This window comes from Labeo rohita, chromosome 9 (assembly GCF_022985175.1).
Source record: "Labeo rohita strain BAU-BD-2019 chromosome 9, IGBB_LRoh.1.0, whole genome shotgun sequence".
In the NCBI taxonomy this organism is placed as follows: Eukaryota; Metazoa; Chordata; class Actinopteri; order Cypriniformes; family Cyprinidae; genus Labeo; species Labeo rohita.
In genome coordinates this window covers 36,190,705-36,203,750 of record NC_066877.1, presented here as the reverse complement: position 1 = coordinate 36,203,750, position 13,046 = coordinate 36,190,705, and positions in this window count along the sequence as shown.

Genomic DNA, 13,046 nt, shown 5'->3' with positions numbered 1-13,046 from the left:
ATAACCAAAAATGTTTAATTACATTAAACATTACGCTCGCGAACAGAATTCGTGTTAGCTGATGCGGTAACCATAGCAACTGAGCGATTTCTGTTTTAGATCAGACATAGCATCGAAGTATTGTAATTTTTTTATCACTATCAATTTTTTATTTAATTGTTTAGAATATTTAAACATCACAAATAGATCACAATAACATTTCGAAGTAATCAAAAATGTTACATTACATCAAAAGGTGTGCAAAACAGATGCTCATGAACAGAATTTGTGTTTGTTTGATGTGGTAACCATAGCAAGCGGGCGATTTCTGTTTTGGATCAGACGTAGCATTGAAAGTACTGTCTTTTTTTCAGTTATTATACATATATTTTATTTCATTGTTTATATTGTTTAACATCACAAATTGATAACAAAAACGTTTCGACATGATATAAAAATTGTTAAATTACATCAAAATGCCTGTAAAACCGATGCGGTAACTATAGCAACCGAGCCATTTCTGTTTTGGGTCAGACGTAACATCGAAGTATTGTCATTTTTTTACTATTATACGCACATATATTTATTTTCATTTTTAAAATTATTAAATCATCACAAATAGATCACAATAACATTTTGACAGCAAAAATTGTTACATTACATCAAAATGCGCACAAAACAGATGCTTGCAAACAGAATTTGCATTCATAGACACGGTAACCATAGCAACCGAGCGATTTCTGTTTTGACTGGGACATAATAACGAAGTTTTATCATTTTTTTATTATTATGCGCACATTTTATTTAAATGTTTATATTACTTAAACATCACAAATCGATCACAATAACATTTCGAAGTAATCAAAAATATTACATTACATCAAAATCTGTGCAAAACAGAGGCTCGTGAACAGAATTTCTGTTGGTCATGTCGTAACCATAGAAACCAAGTGATTTCCGTTTTGGATCGGACATGACATCCCAACTTTGGTAATTTTTATTTTCAGTTATTATACACACATTTTATTTAATTGTTTATATTATTTAACAACACAAATCGATTACAATAACATTTTGATATAACCACAAATGTTTAATTACATCAAAATGTGCGCAAAACAAATGTTTGTGAACAGAATTTGTGTTCGCCCATGCGGTAACCATAGCAACCGCGCCATTTCTATTTTGGATCGGACGTAACATCGTAAGTATTGTAATTTTTTATTATTATACACATATTTTCGTTCATTGTTTACATTATTTAAACATCACAAATAGATCCTAAAAATATTGTTTTATGAAAAATATCGTGCTTGACTTTTTGTGCTCTCATAAGATATTGCAATTTGTACATATTTTATGAGGTGACTGATTCAAGTCAGGTCGTACGAATTCGCACATTTTGTGAAAAATCATACGTATTTTATACAAGGTGACAAATTCGTAAGAATTCATAAAAATGAACACCTCGTAACTCCGCCCCTAAACCAACCCGTCAAAGAAAACCTACAAAATTGTACGAGTGAGGTCGTACAAATTCATACAAATTAGCCACCGTGTAAAATACATACGAACTTGTCCTGATATAGCTTTAAAATATTATATATTCAAGTGCTATTAGCTATACACCATTGTATTTTTAATATTTTGAATTTGTTTTTAGATTTTAATTTAGAAGCTAAAGTTTGAGTAATTTTGTTGTTGTTGGGTTTTTGCCATTTTTATTACTTTTAATTGTTTTTATATCTCTATATAGGTTATAGACTTAAGGAGGTTTTTATATTTTGTTTTATTTTCCTTTTCTATTTTCTTTTTTTTATGATATTAGTTTTAGTTTTAGTTAATAACCCTGACTATATTGATGTGTAAATTCTATATTTCCCTTAGGTTTGCCATTTTCAGGTAAAGTCATTAGAATATGGTGGAAAACCTCTGTTGTACTTTGTTTCTCTTTTTGAAAACATCTATCAAATTAAAAAGGAAATAAACAATAGGCTCACCAGCTCACACCTCTAGGGAATTTATGGGGAACCCAGGTTGCCTTGGAAACAGATTCACTTAGCACATGATTGCAAATGCTAAAAGGTTGAGCGTGTTGCTTTAGTGCAGGAGGAGACTAACAGACAGGTCACGCCTGTGTGACTGACAGCATCAATCACATTATCTAGAGGACCAGACAGCTTTAGCAAAGTGTTTTCTTCTGTTTTGTCTCAATTCCTTTCTAGGAGCTCAAAGGTGTGCAGACACTTATTCCATCTGTTGGTTTTCCTATTATGATTTTTGCATGGGATTCAGCGGCAGCTGGTTGAACTCCATAGTACAAAATTCTGAAATGTGGCACTATTGAGTCTCTGAGCATATGAAAAATTAACAGCAACAGTTGCACAAACCATATAGGCAAATGCCATACAGTATTTATATACTAGTAATCAAACACAAAAAACAAGCTGCATGGCTCAAACTGATGCCAGATTTCTTGCTGGATGATAAAATGCAAGAGATAAAGATGCTGAAATGTGAGACTTTGCATAAGATTTTTTTTCTATAGCCTCAAGTCTCAACTTATCCTGTTCTATATGATTCCTGTGGCGCTTCAGGCAATGAATAATATCTGTTTGATCCACAATATGACAGGTCACTGTCACTGACACTGTCGAAACTCATTTCCTTCAACATCTTTAAATCAAACAGCGCCTGACCTACAAAACAGACTGACAATGAGTGACAAGAAAATCGAGCGCGTTATTTCTATGATCTCGTACCTTGTAATTTGCGTCTGTCAGTGTCAAAACAGTGCAAAAGATCTTTGTTGGAAAAGATTCGTTCATGCAAAAACACAGCAGTAGTTCATTTAGTGCTTTTAGACTTTATTGTGGTTGAATCAAAAGCTGCGGTTAAGGATGAAATATAAAAAAACGAATGCAAAGAGGGCAACGGGTCTCTTTGTGTGTCTTTACGAGACAGGTGCAATTGGCCCGGCCAAAGGTGCGATCATCAAACTGGTCATTAAATCCTGTGAGCGATGACCTTTGGTCTGTAGGATTGGTAATTATATAGGAGACGCCTGGTTTAATAAAGCTGTGGTCAGAGATTGGCCTTTTTATATATTCTTATATAATGCGGTCATTAAATCTGAACTGGATGCTGTCATAATATCATAGTTTAAAGCTGTAATGAGTGAAAAATCAATGAAGGTCTCTGTATATGTCAGCTTCGTGTTTCACATTTGACACTTTATCCTTCAGTCAGACGGATGCCGAACAAAAAAGAGAGAAACTGGCTATTTCTGCTTTAAATAAAACTCCAGATGAGTCATTTATCCAACAGAGGGAAGCATCTTTCTCACTTTATTGACAGGTTTTCTCTTAAAAAGCACACCTTTCTCTCCATGCAAAACCTCTTTGAGCTTTACAAATGTGCAAAACCCATTTCTTTTGGGTCATTTCTAATTTTTTGGTGGGATGTGCTTCTGAAGGTAGTTTTCTTCGAACTCTTTCGATATAATCTTTTGAACACAATGCCTTTTAGAATGTCTGTAGCACTTAACTCTATTTAACCGATCCGATTCGCGATCCGATTCACATACGCACTTCAGCGCATGCGCAGTATGTCAGCTGCGTTCAGAACCGGATCGCTTTACAATCACAGGAGCTTCCGTGAGTAAAATGAATGTCTTTTCCTTGATTATATACCAAAAAGGAACACTGATAAATATGTCAGAAGAGCTTTTTGTAGCAAATATGTAGTAAATATTCCACTTAATAGTGATGCAAAGTCCGATTCATTTCCGCGAGCCGGTTCTTTTCGGACAGTTCGACTCAATGAACCGGTTCAAAAAGCCCGATTCATCAGTTCCTGACGCTGTCAATGTCACTACGCTTCCCTTTTCTAACAACTCATGTCTTTTTGTATCAATAAATCATTCAAATAAAGTAATTTGAGTCAAGACATACTTAAACATTCAAATATAAAGTTATTGTGTGGACGCATATTGCTGATTATTGCCTTTCATTCACTTAAGTTTAAGTTCCCTGGTAAAAAAAACAGCATATGCTGGTAGGTATGTTGATGCTGGAATGCTGGTTATGTAATTTAACAGATATATGCTGCTAAATTACAGTTGTATACTGTAGATGACAAAACAGCATTTTGCTGTTAATTTCAAAAACAGTAGCACACTGTATTTTTACAGTAAGATGCTGGCAACCACAGCTGCCAGTAGATTACCGTTTTTTTTCCAGGGAAATTTTTTACAGTGGTAGGTTTTGATGCTGGTTTAAGCTGGTCCTTTGCTGGTCATGTTGCTGGTCAAGAACCAGCTTAAACCAGCATCAAAACCTACCTAACCAGCATATGCCTACCTAACCAGGGTTAACTGTGTTTGTGGTCACATATCACCAATATTGACAACTTGGGATAAGATTCCTAAACGTTTCACAACTGCAGCACACATTATAGACATTGATGCACAAACAGATATGTCCGACATGTCGCTTAAACAACTTAAAAAATCTGCAAGCACAATAAACTGTTGCCAAGTATCGTCAACTCACTCATCAGAATCATCGCTCGGTAATCCTCGGAAAACTTCGACTGTTGGTTTAACCGCTCATTCAGGTTTTTTCGAGTCCTCGGTAACTCTCGGTAAATTTCGACAGTTGGTTGAACCGGCTCATTCGGTTCTTTTTAAGTCGGACTTGCTACTTCCTGCTACTATTTTTGAATCAGAATGAGAAAAATCGAATCGATGCGTTTCTATTCTTTCTTTGTTTTTCTATTGATGAGATTATTTCAGGTCTACATTGCCGTTTTCAATCCGAAATTGAATTGGGATCAAACTCAATCAGTTTGATCAAGCTTTTTTAGTCAGACTGAGCCATAAACATCGACATTGACTATATTGTTTTTTATTTTTGTCAATAAGGAGCACTATAAAATATTTTTTTAACCTTCAATTTATTATCAGCAATTTAATAAACATGCAGTTTACAATTATTTCTATTTTTCTGCTCATCCACAGTGATTTATAGTGTGTTTTGGTATGATTTATAATTCAAATGTGGTTAAAATAAACTCTAAACATTAAATATGGGGTTAAATTCTGCATTCTGTTCAGTAAATGACTGAATTCACAAGATTTTAAGCTTTAGGTATGCTTTAGAATTTTTGTCTCTGTAAATGATTTACTAATAGTGTTTTCACGACACGTCACAACATTTGTGTTTGTTCTTATTGCTTCTGGTCAGGTCGGTGAAATATTAGGCTAATATCTTAATTAATTCTGCTTGTATGTATCTTTACCACCTATTAACTTTAGTATGTCCAAATATTATGTCTTTTCCTGCTTACTAAGTCCTTCTCTATATGATTTGGCAGCTTCCACATGTTTATTCCCATGGTTTAGACAGCATAAATTAGCAGAACAACGTGTTCAGTAGTGCATTAACTGTGCAATTCATACTGTCGTTTATATCCGAGTATCGCCAATATAGTCGTGCATCCGGGTAACTGACCAAATCATGACGTCTATAGGATGTAAATGTGATATTTCTCTTTTAATTTATTTTTCAGGGTGATCAAGCCACAGCTCTGAAATGCAGCAGAACGGCGTTGTGTGAAATCTCAATGCATGCGGATGTGTGAAACAAGCCTTAAGGTACAGCAGTCAGAATGAGTTATTTTACAGTATAGGTGTCAAATAAAAGGTTTCAGCATTTATACAGCTGACAGACACTTAGATGCATGTGTAAAATGTTAAATATGGTAAATATGGAGCAGACACTTGTGCATTTACTAATGAATTTTCATTGGGAAACAATGTTCTGAAAGTGGTTCCAACGATAATGTGTTATTGTTACAATTACAGCTATTTTTAATACTTTATTGTTATTGTCTTTGGCATGAACAGGCCTTAAAGGAATAGTTCACCCAAAAAATGAAATTGTGCTTACCCTCAGGCCATCCAAGATATAGATGAGTTTGTTTCTTCATCAGATTTGTAGAAATGTGTCATTCCATCACTTGCTCACCAATGGATCCTCTGCAGTGAATGGGTGCCGTCAGAATGAGCGTCCAAACAGCTGATAAAAACCTCACAAGTAATCCACACCACTCCAGTCAATCAAATAACATCTTGAGAAGACAAAAACTGAAACAATCCATCATTAAGACGTTTTTAACTAAAATACATTGAGTCCATAATCCATAATAACACTTCCTCCGGTGAAAAAAAGGTCTGGCCTGAATCAGGAGAGAAATCTGCACACATCAAGCACTGTTTAAAAGACAAAACAGGTCTAAACAAATATGCGGGTGGATTTTGATGTGAGAAACAACAGGAGATGGACTGTTCACTGGAGGAAGCGTTACTGTATTTTATGTGATTTATACAATGATTCAGATGCATATCACAGCAAAATTATCAAACCAAATAAATAAAAGAAGTGGTACAATTTAGCTGTTCTGTTGTGCCTCTAAAATAAAATAAAATAAAATAAGATAAAATAAAATAGTAGATTTTAAAATAAAAATTATTATGTTCTCAAAGGATTAAATTAATGTAAAACTATTACATTTGAACACTTATGCTTAATAAAGTTCAGTGTCTTTTTAGTAAGTTTTTAGTTTGTTAGTTTAAAATACCATGAAAACGTATGTTTTTAATTTTTAAATTAATTTGATATGTTTTACTCATACACTACAAACGTAAAATTAAGATGAAGTGTTTTAATTTTAGGTTAAAATAAAATAAAAATAAACAACATAAATAGTAGACTTTAAAATTAAAATGATTATGGTTGTCAAAAGATTCAATTAATGAAAAATTATTAAAGTTTTTAGTTTGTGTGGATGTTGATTTTTAAATTAATTTGATATGTTTTACTTATACATTACAAACATGTAAAATTAAGATAAAGTGTTTTTTTTAATGTTAGGTGCAATTTTGCAAATTTGTGTTGTGGCTCAATAAAATAAAAAAATAAATAAATAAATTAGTAGACTTTAAAATAAAAATGATTATGGTTGTCAAAAGTTTAATTTAATGAAAAACTATTACATTTTAACACATAGGCTTACTCAAATTCAATGTTAACTTATGTTTTTTTAATTTTTAAATGAATTGTATACTTATACATTACAAACGTGTATGTGCTGTGGCTCAAAAATAAAATAAAATAAATAAATAAAATAGAATAAAATAAAATAAAATAAAATAAACAATCCAGTTAACATCTTGAGAAGACAAAAGCTGAAACAAATCCATCAATAAGACGTTTTAAACTAAAATACAAGTCCTTAATCCATAATAACGCTTCTTCCAGTGAAAAAGTAATCTGGTCTGAATCAGGAGAGAAATCTGCACAGATCAAGCACCGTTTACAAGCTCGAAAACAGCTCTAAACAAATATGTGGCTGGATTTTGTTGTGAGAGACAACAGGAAATGGACCTTTTCACTGAAAGAAGCGTTATTATAGGTTAAGAAATTCTTAATGATGTATTTGTTTCAGCTTTTGTCTTCTCAGGATGTTAACTGATGGACTGGAATGGTGTAAATTACTTGTGGATTATTGTGATGTTTTTATCAGCAGTTTGGACTTTCATTCTGACGGCACCCATTCACTGCAGAGGATCCATTAGTGAGCTTTACTTCTCCAAATCTTCACTGCAAACATCTGAAGGTTATAGTAAACATCATCTCAGAGCTTCAGTGGAGGGTTTGTGTTATTGAAAGTTTACTAATGCAGTAATGCGCTTCGATCAATAATTCAACACGGATGGTTGAACACTCAAAAATATATGCTGCTTCAATTTTCAGCTGCTACAGGAAGCACTATAAATGAAAGCCTATGCTTTATTTATAGAGGGATAAAACAGCACTCAGTGCCATCAAAACTCCAGTGTACATGATGACAGTATTTTAGCTCTTCACTGACTGCAGGATCTGAGAGAATGAACTCAAGACACTGTTTTTTTTGCTGTAAATGCTGCCGACAGCCCTTCATCAAGCCGTTCATCTCGGACTCATTGATGGCATGACATATTTAGCCTTAAAGTTTCGTAAAGAGTCACTAGTTTCACTCACTTCAACTGCGTTTTTTACGTCACGTTCGATCTGTCAAGCTCCAAACCTGCTGCTTGTTCAGCTTTTATCTACAAGAATAAGAAGCGGCTCTGTTGTCGTGCATGAAAAGGTGTTCAACAAACAATCACTTCAATGCATTTGGCAGGTTTTCTTATTTCATGTGACAATTCTTCATCTTGACCGGGTCACGGCAATAAAAACGGTGCAGCTATTGGAATGATGGCCGATCTAAAGACGCTGCCGTTCTCAATCTGACAGCGACTCGACTCCTGTAAGCGAACTGATGGAGACGACACTGACAGCTCAAGGAAGGCGGCCATTGGCCAAAGGCTGAACGACTGCAAAATATCTCGCAAAAACAGTTTATAAAGCATCCCTGAAGATAATCCGTGCAGACAAAGTACCAGCACAGAAAACACAGCTGCACACGACACTATTTGGCATGTCGTTTAGGGTTGGAGACGCACTTTTGCATGATTTGTTTACTGTATTTTTATGTGATTTATACAGTGATTCGAATGCACATCACAGCAAAATGATCAAAGCATATAAGCAAATCAAGTCTTCAGCTATTAGGTGCAATTTAGCTGTTACATTGTGGCTCTAAAATAAAATAGTCTTTTTAGGAAGTTTAGTTAGTTTGTGATACAACAGAATGAACAGTAAAGAAATGCAATTAAAAAATGTTTTTAATGTGTAAATTAATTGAAGATGTTTTACTTATACATTACAAACATGTAAAATTAAGATGAAGTCTTTTACTTTTAAGTGCAATTTAGCAATTTTGTGTTGTGGCTCAAAAAAAATAAAATAAATAAAATGAAAAAAATAAATTAAATTTAAAAATAAAAAAAATAATCAAATAAAATAATTTATGGATGATACACACAACAGAATCAACAGTAAATAAATGCAATTAAAAATACAATATATAAATACAATATATAATAACCTATGTTTTTAATGTTTAAATTAATTTTATATGTTTTACTTATACATTACAAACAAAAAATTAAGATGCAGTCTTTTACTTTTAGGTGCAATTTTGCAATTTTGCAATTTTGTGTTGTGGCTCAATAAAAAAAATGAAATAAAATGAAATAAAAAATAATGAAATTAAATAAATTAAATAATGTGTGGATGATACACACAACAGAATCTACAGTAAAGAAAGAAATTAAAAATAAAAAGCAATTAAACATACCAGTGAAAACGTATGCTTTTAATGTTTAAATTAATTTTATATGTTTTACTTATACATTACAAACGTAAAATTAAGATAAAATCTTTTAACTTTAGGTGCAATTTTGCAATTTTGTGTTGTGGCTCAATAAAAAAAAAAAAAAAAAAAAAAAGAAATAAAATTAAATAATAAAATTAAATTAAAAATAAAAAGCAATTAAATAATGTGTGGATGATATGCACAACAGAATCAACAGTAAAGAAATTAAAAATAAAAAGCAATTAAAAATACAAATGAAAACTTATGCTTTTAATGTTTAAATTAGTTTAATGTGTTTTACAAACATGTCAACAAACAAGTCTTTTAGTTTTAGGTGCTACTTTGCGTTATGGCTGTCAAAAGATTAAATTAATAAAATACTATTACATTTTAACACTTAGGCTTATTAAAATTCAATGTGTTTTTAGCAAGTGTTTAGTTTGTGTGGATGATACACACAACAGAATGAACAGTAAAGAAATTCAACTAAAAATTACCATGAAAACTCATGTTTGTAATTTTAAAAATATTTGTACTTATACATTACAAATATGTAATTAGTTTTAGGTGCAATTTTAGTTTTAGGTGCAGTTTTGTGACAAAAAAGTAAAATAAAATAAAATAGTATTTAAAATAAAAATGATTATTATCTGTCAAAAGATTAAATAAATGAAAAACATTTACATTTTAACAGTTACATTTTAACACTTAGGCTTAAAGAAATGCATTTAAAATTACCATGAAAACTTATGTTTCTAATTTGTAAATTAATTTTATGTGTTTTACTTATACATTACAGTACAAACATATAAAATTAAGATGAAGTCTTTAACTTTTAGGTACAATTTCGTGTTGTAGTGCAATAAAATAAAATAAAATTAAATTAAATAATATATAACAATTATATATTAACTTCAATATAACAATTATTGTGGCTGTCAAAATATTAAATTAGTGGAAAAATTATTATATTTTAACACTTATGCTTACTAAAATTCAGTGTGTTGTTAGCAAGTGTTTAGTTTGTGTGGATGATACACACAACCGAATGAACAGTAAAGAAATGCAACTAAAAATGACCATGGAAACTTATGTTTCTAATTTTTTAATTAATTTTATATGTTTGCTTATACATTATACATGTAAAATTCTTTTTAAAAAGTCTTTTAGTTTGAGGTGAAATTTTGCGTTGTAGCTCAATAAAATAAAATAAAGCAAAATAAATAAAAATGAATATGGCTGGTAAAAGCTTAAATTACAAACTAATAAACTTGAAGACTTAGGCTTAATGCATTTAATATAATATGTGTTTTTAATAGGTTTTGTTAGATTGTGGTAGAATAAATAATCAAAGAAATTCAATGCTCATCTCATTCATATTTCTCCACAACAACAAAACACTCTGTTCTATTTTAGTCCCATCAAATGTTTCAGCCAAATCAAACTAATATCAAACTAAGTGCAGTTATGAAACAACAGATTCTGTATTTCTCAAACTGGGACAAAAAAGAAATCCATAAACCAACTCTGGTTTTCCTCAACCAGCAGTAGGAATGAATGAGGACAGGCGCCGGACTGTGTGTCTGGTTCACAGAGAGTCATTATGAGGGCAGATCGATGTGTCACGGATACACCGCCACGCTTCAACAACCCCGACAGCAGCGCTCAGGGAATCACACCATTTCCAGGTGAGATCACGGACCTCACGACCGCCTTGTGCACTCGGACGTGTTTGTGATCAATACAGCCCTGACGAAAAGAGTTTATCTCGATGCATTAAAGGAGTAATTCACCCAAAAATAAATATTAGCTGCAGATATACTCTCCTTAGGTCATCCAATATTAGGATGAGTTTGTTTCTTCATCAGATTTGAAAAAATTGCATCACTATCTCACCAATGAATGTGAATGGGTGCCGTCAGAATGACAGTCCAAACATCGCAAAACATCACAGTTCACAAGTGATCAGGTTTAGTGTTTCATTTTTGGAAGAGCTTGATTTTAAAAGCTGAATGTTCATTTGCATTTGTTGTGTTTGTCATAAACGCTTCTCAGTATGTCTTTTACTGTTACCGTGCGCCATTCATTTTCTGCTTGTACGGCAGTGACGAGTCATAATATTACAGAATGATATTAATATCGCAATTAGGCGACTGAAGCCTGTAATTATAAGCATGATAAAGTAATATGTGGGCTTGCTGTGTTGTATTTTTTCGCTGTGGATAAACGATCTATTATCTTTATTGCTCCACATTGCTGAAAGTGGGATCTTGGTAATGACTCGAAGACTCCCTGCAGTGAGCGTAATGAGAAAAATGACACATGAAAAAAAATACACATGTAAGTGAGGCATCCTCATGGAGAACATCAGTGCAACTGAATACTGATATGACAGTTATTGGCGACTTTATTGGGTGTGTTTATCTAATGACGGTTAGTAGTTGTTGGCGTGTGACTGAAATCTCAGTATGAGTACTTATATTATATTATATCATGAAGCAATTCCTTCAAAGTAGCTTACATTTCAACCATATGATAATGCATTTTGTGAACATACAGGGAATGCTTTACTTTAAAATGCATTTTAACTCATTTGATTATTTTATGTATATATATTTTTTTAGAACTTAACGGACACAGACAAGATGAAAATGAGCTCGGAAGAATTAGATTAATTTCTTTCACACATTTTACATAAAAAATTAATGTCAACAATGTTTATTTCAATGCAACTGCATATTTCATGTCAGCATGACATCTCGTTATTACAAGAAAAGATCAAATCTTATTATGAGAAATTATGTCATTTTAACAAAAAAATGATTTTGTTTTAATGTGATCTTGTTATTACAAGTTAATTGCTGTTTTATTGACAACATCTCGTTATTACTGTAATATGTGATTTTAACAAGAAAAGATGTTGTTAAAATGACAACATCTCGTTATTAGATGATGCAATTTTAACAAGATAATTATGTTGTTTAACAACATATTAGTACGAGAAATTGTCATTTTAAAAATATAACATCTACAAGAAAAGATTTTTTAACGAGAAAAGACTGTTAAAATCACATAAAATCTTGTTATTATGGTAAGATGTGATTTTAATGAGAAAAGATGTTAAAATGACAATATCACGTTATTACGGTAAGATGAAATGATGCCATTTTAACAAGATACTTGTTTTAATGACATAACATCTATAAGAAAAGATGTTAAAACAGCATAACGTCTCGTTATTTTGAGAAAAGATGTTTTAACAAGCTAATTGTCGTTTTAACGACATAACATCTCGTTATTACAGTAAGGTGATTTTAAAGAGAAAAGACTTAAAATTACACAAAATCTCATTATTATGGTAAGATGTGATTTTAATGAGAAAAGATGTTAAAATGACAATATCTCGTTACGGTAAGATGAAATTATGCCATTTTAACAAGATACTTGTTTTAACGACAAAAAATCTCATTATTACGGGAAAAGATGTTTTTTAACAAGAAAAGATGTTGTTAAAACAACATAATATCTCATTATGACGAGAAATTATGTCATTTTAACAAGATAATTATTATGTTTTAATGACATCTTATTACAAGAAAAGATTTTTTCACAACATAACGTCTCGTTATTGCGAGAAAAGAAGTTGTTTTAACAAGCTAATTGTCGTTTTAACCACATAATGTCTTGTTATTACAGTAAGATGTGATTTTCATGAGAAAAGATGTTGTTAAAAGGACATAACATCTTGTTATTATGAGAAA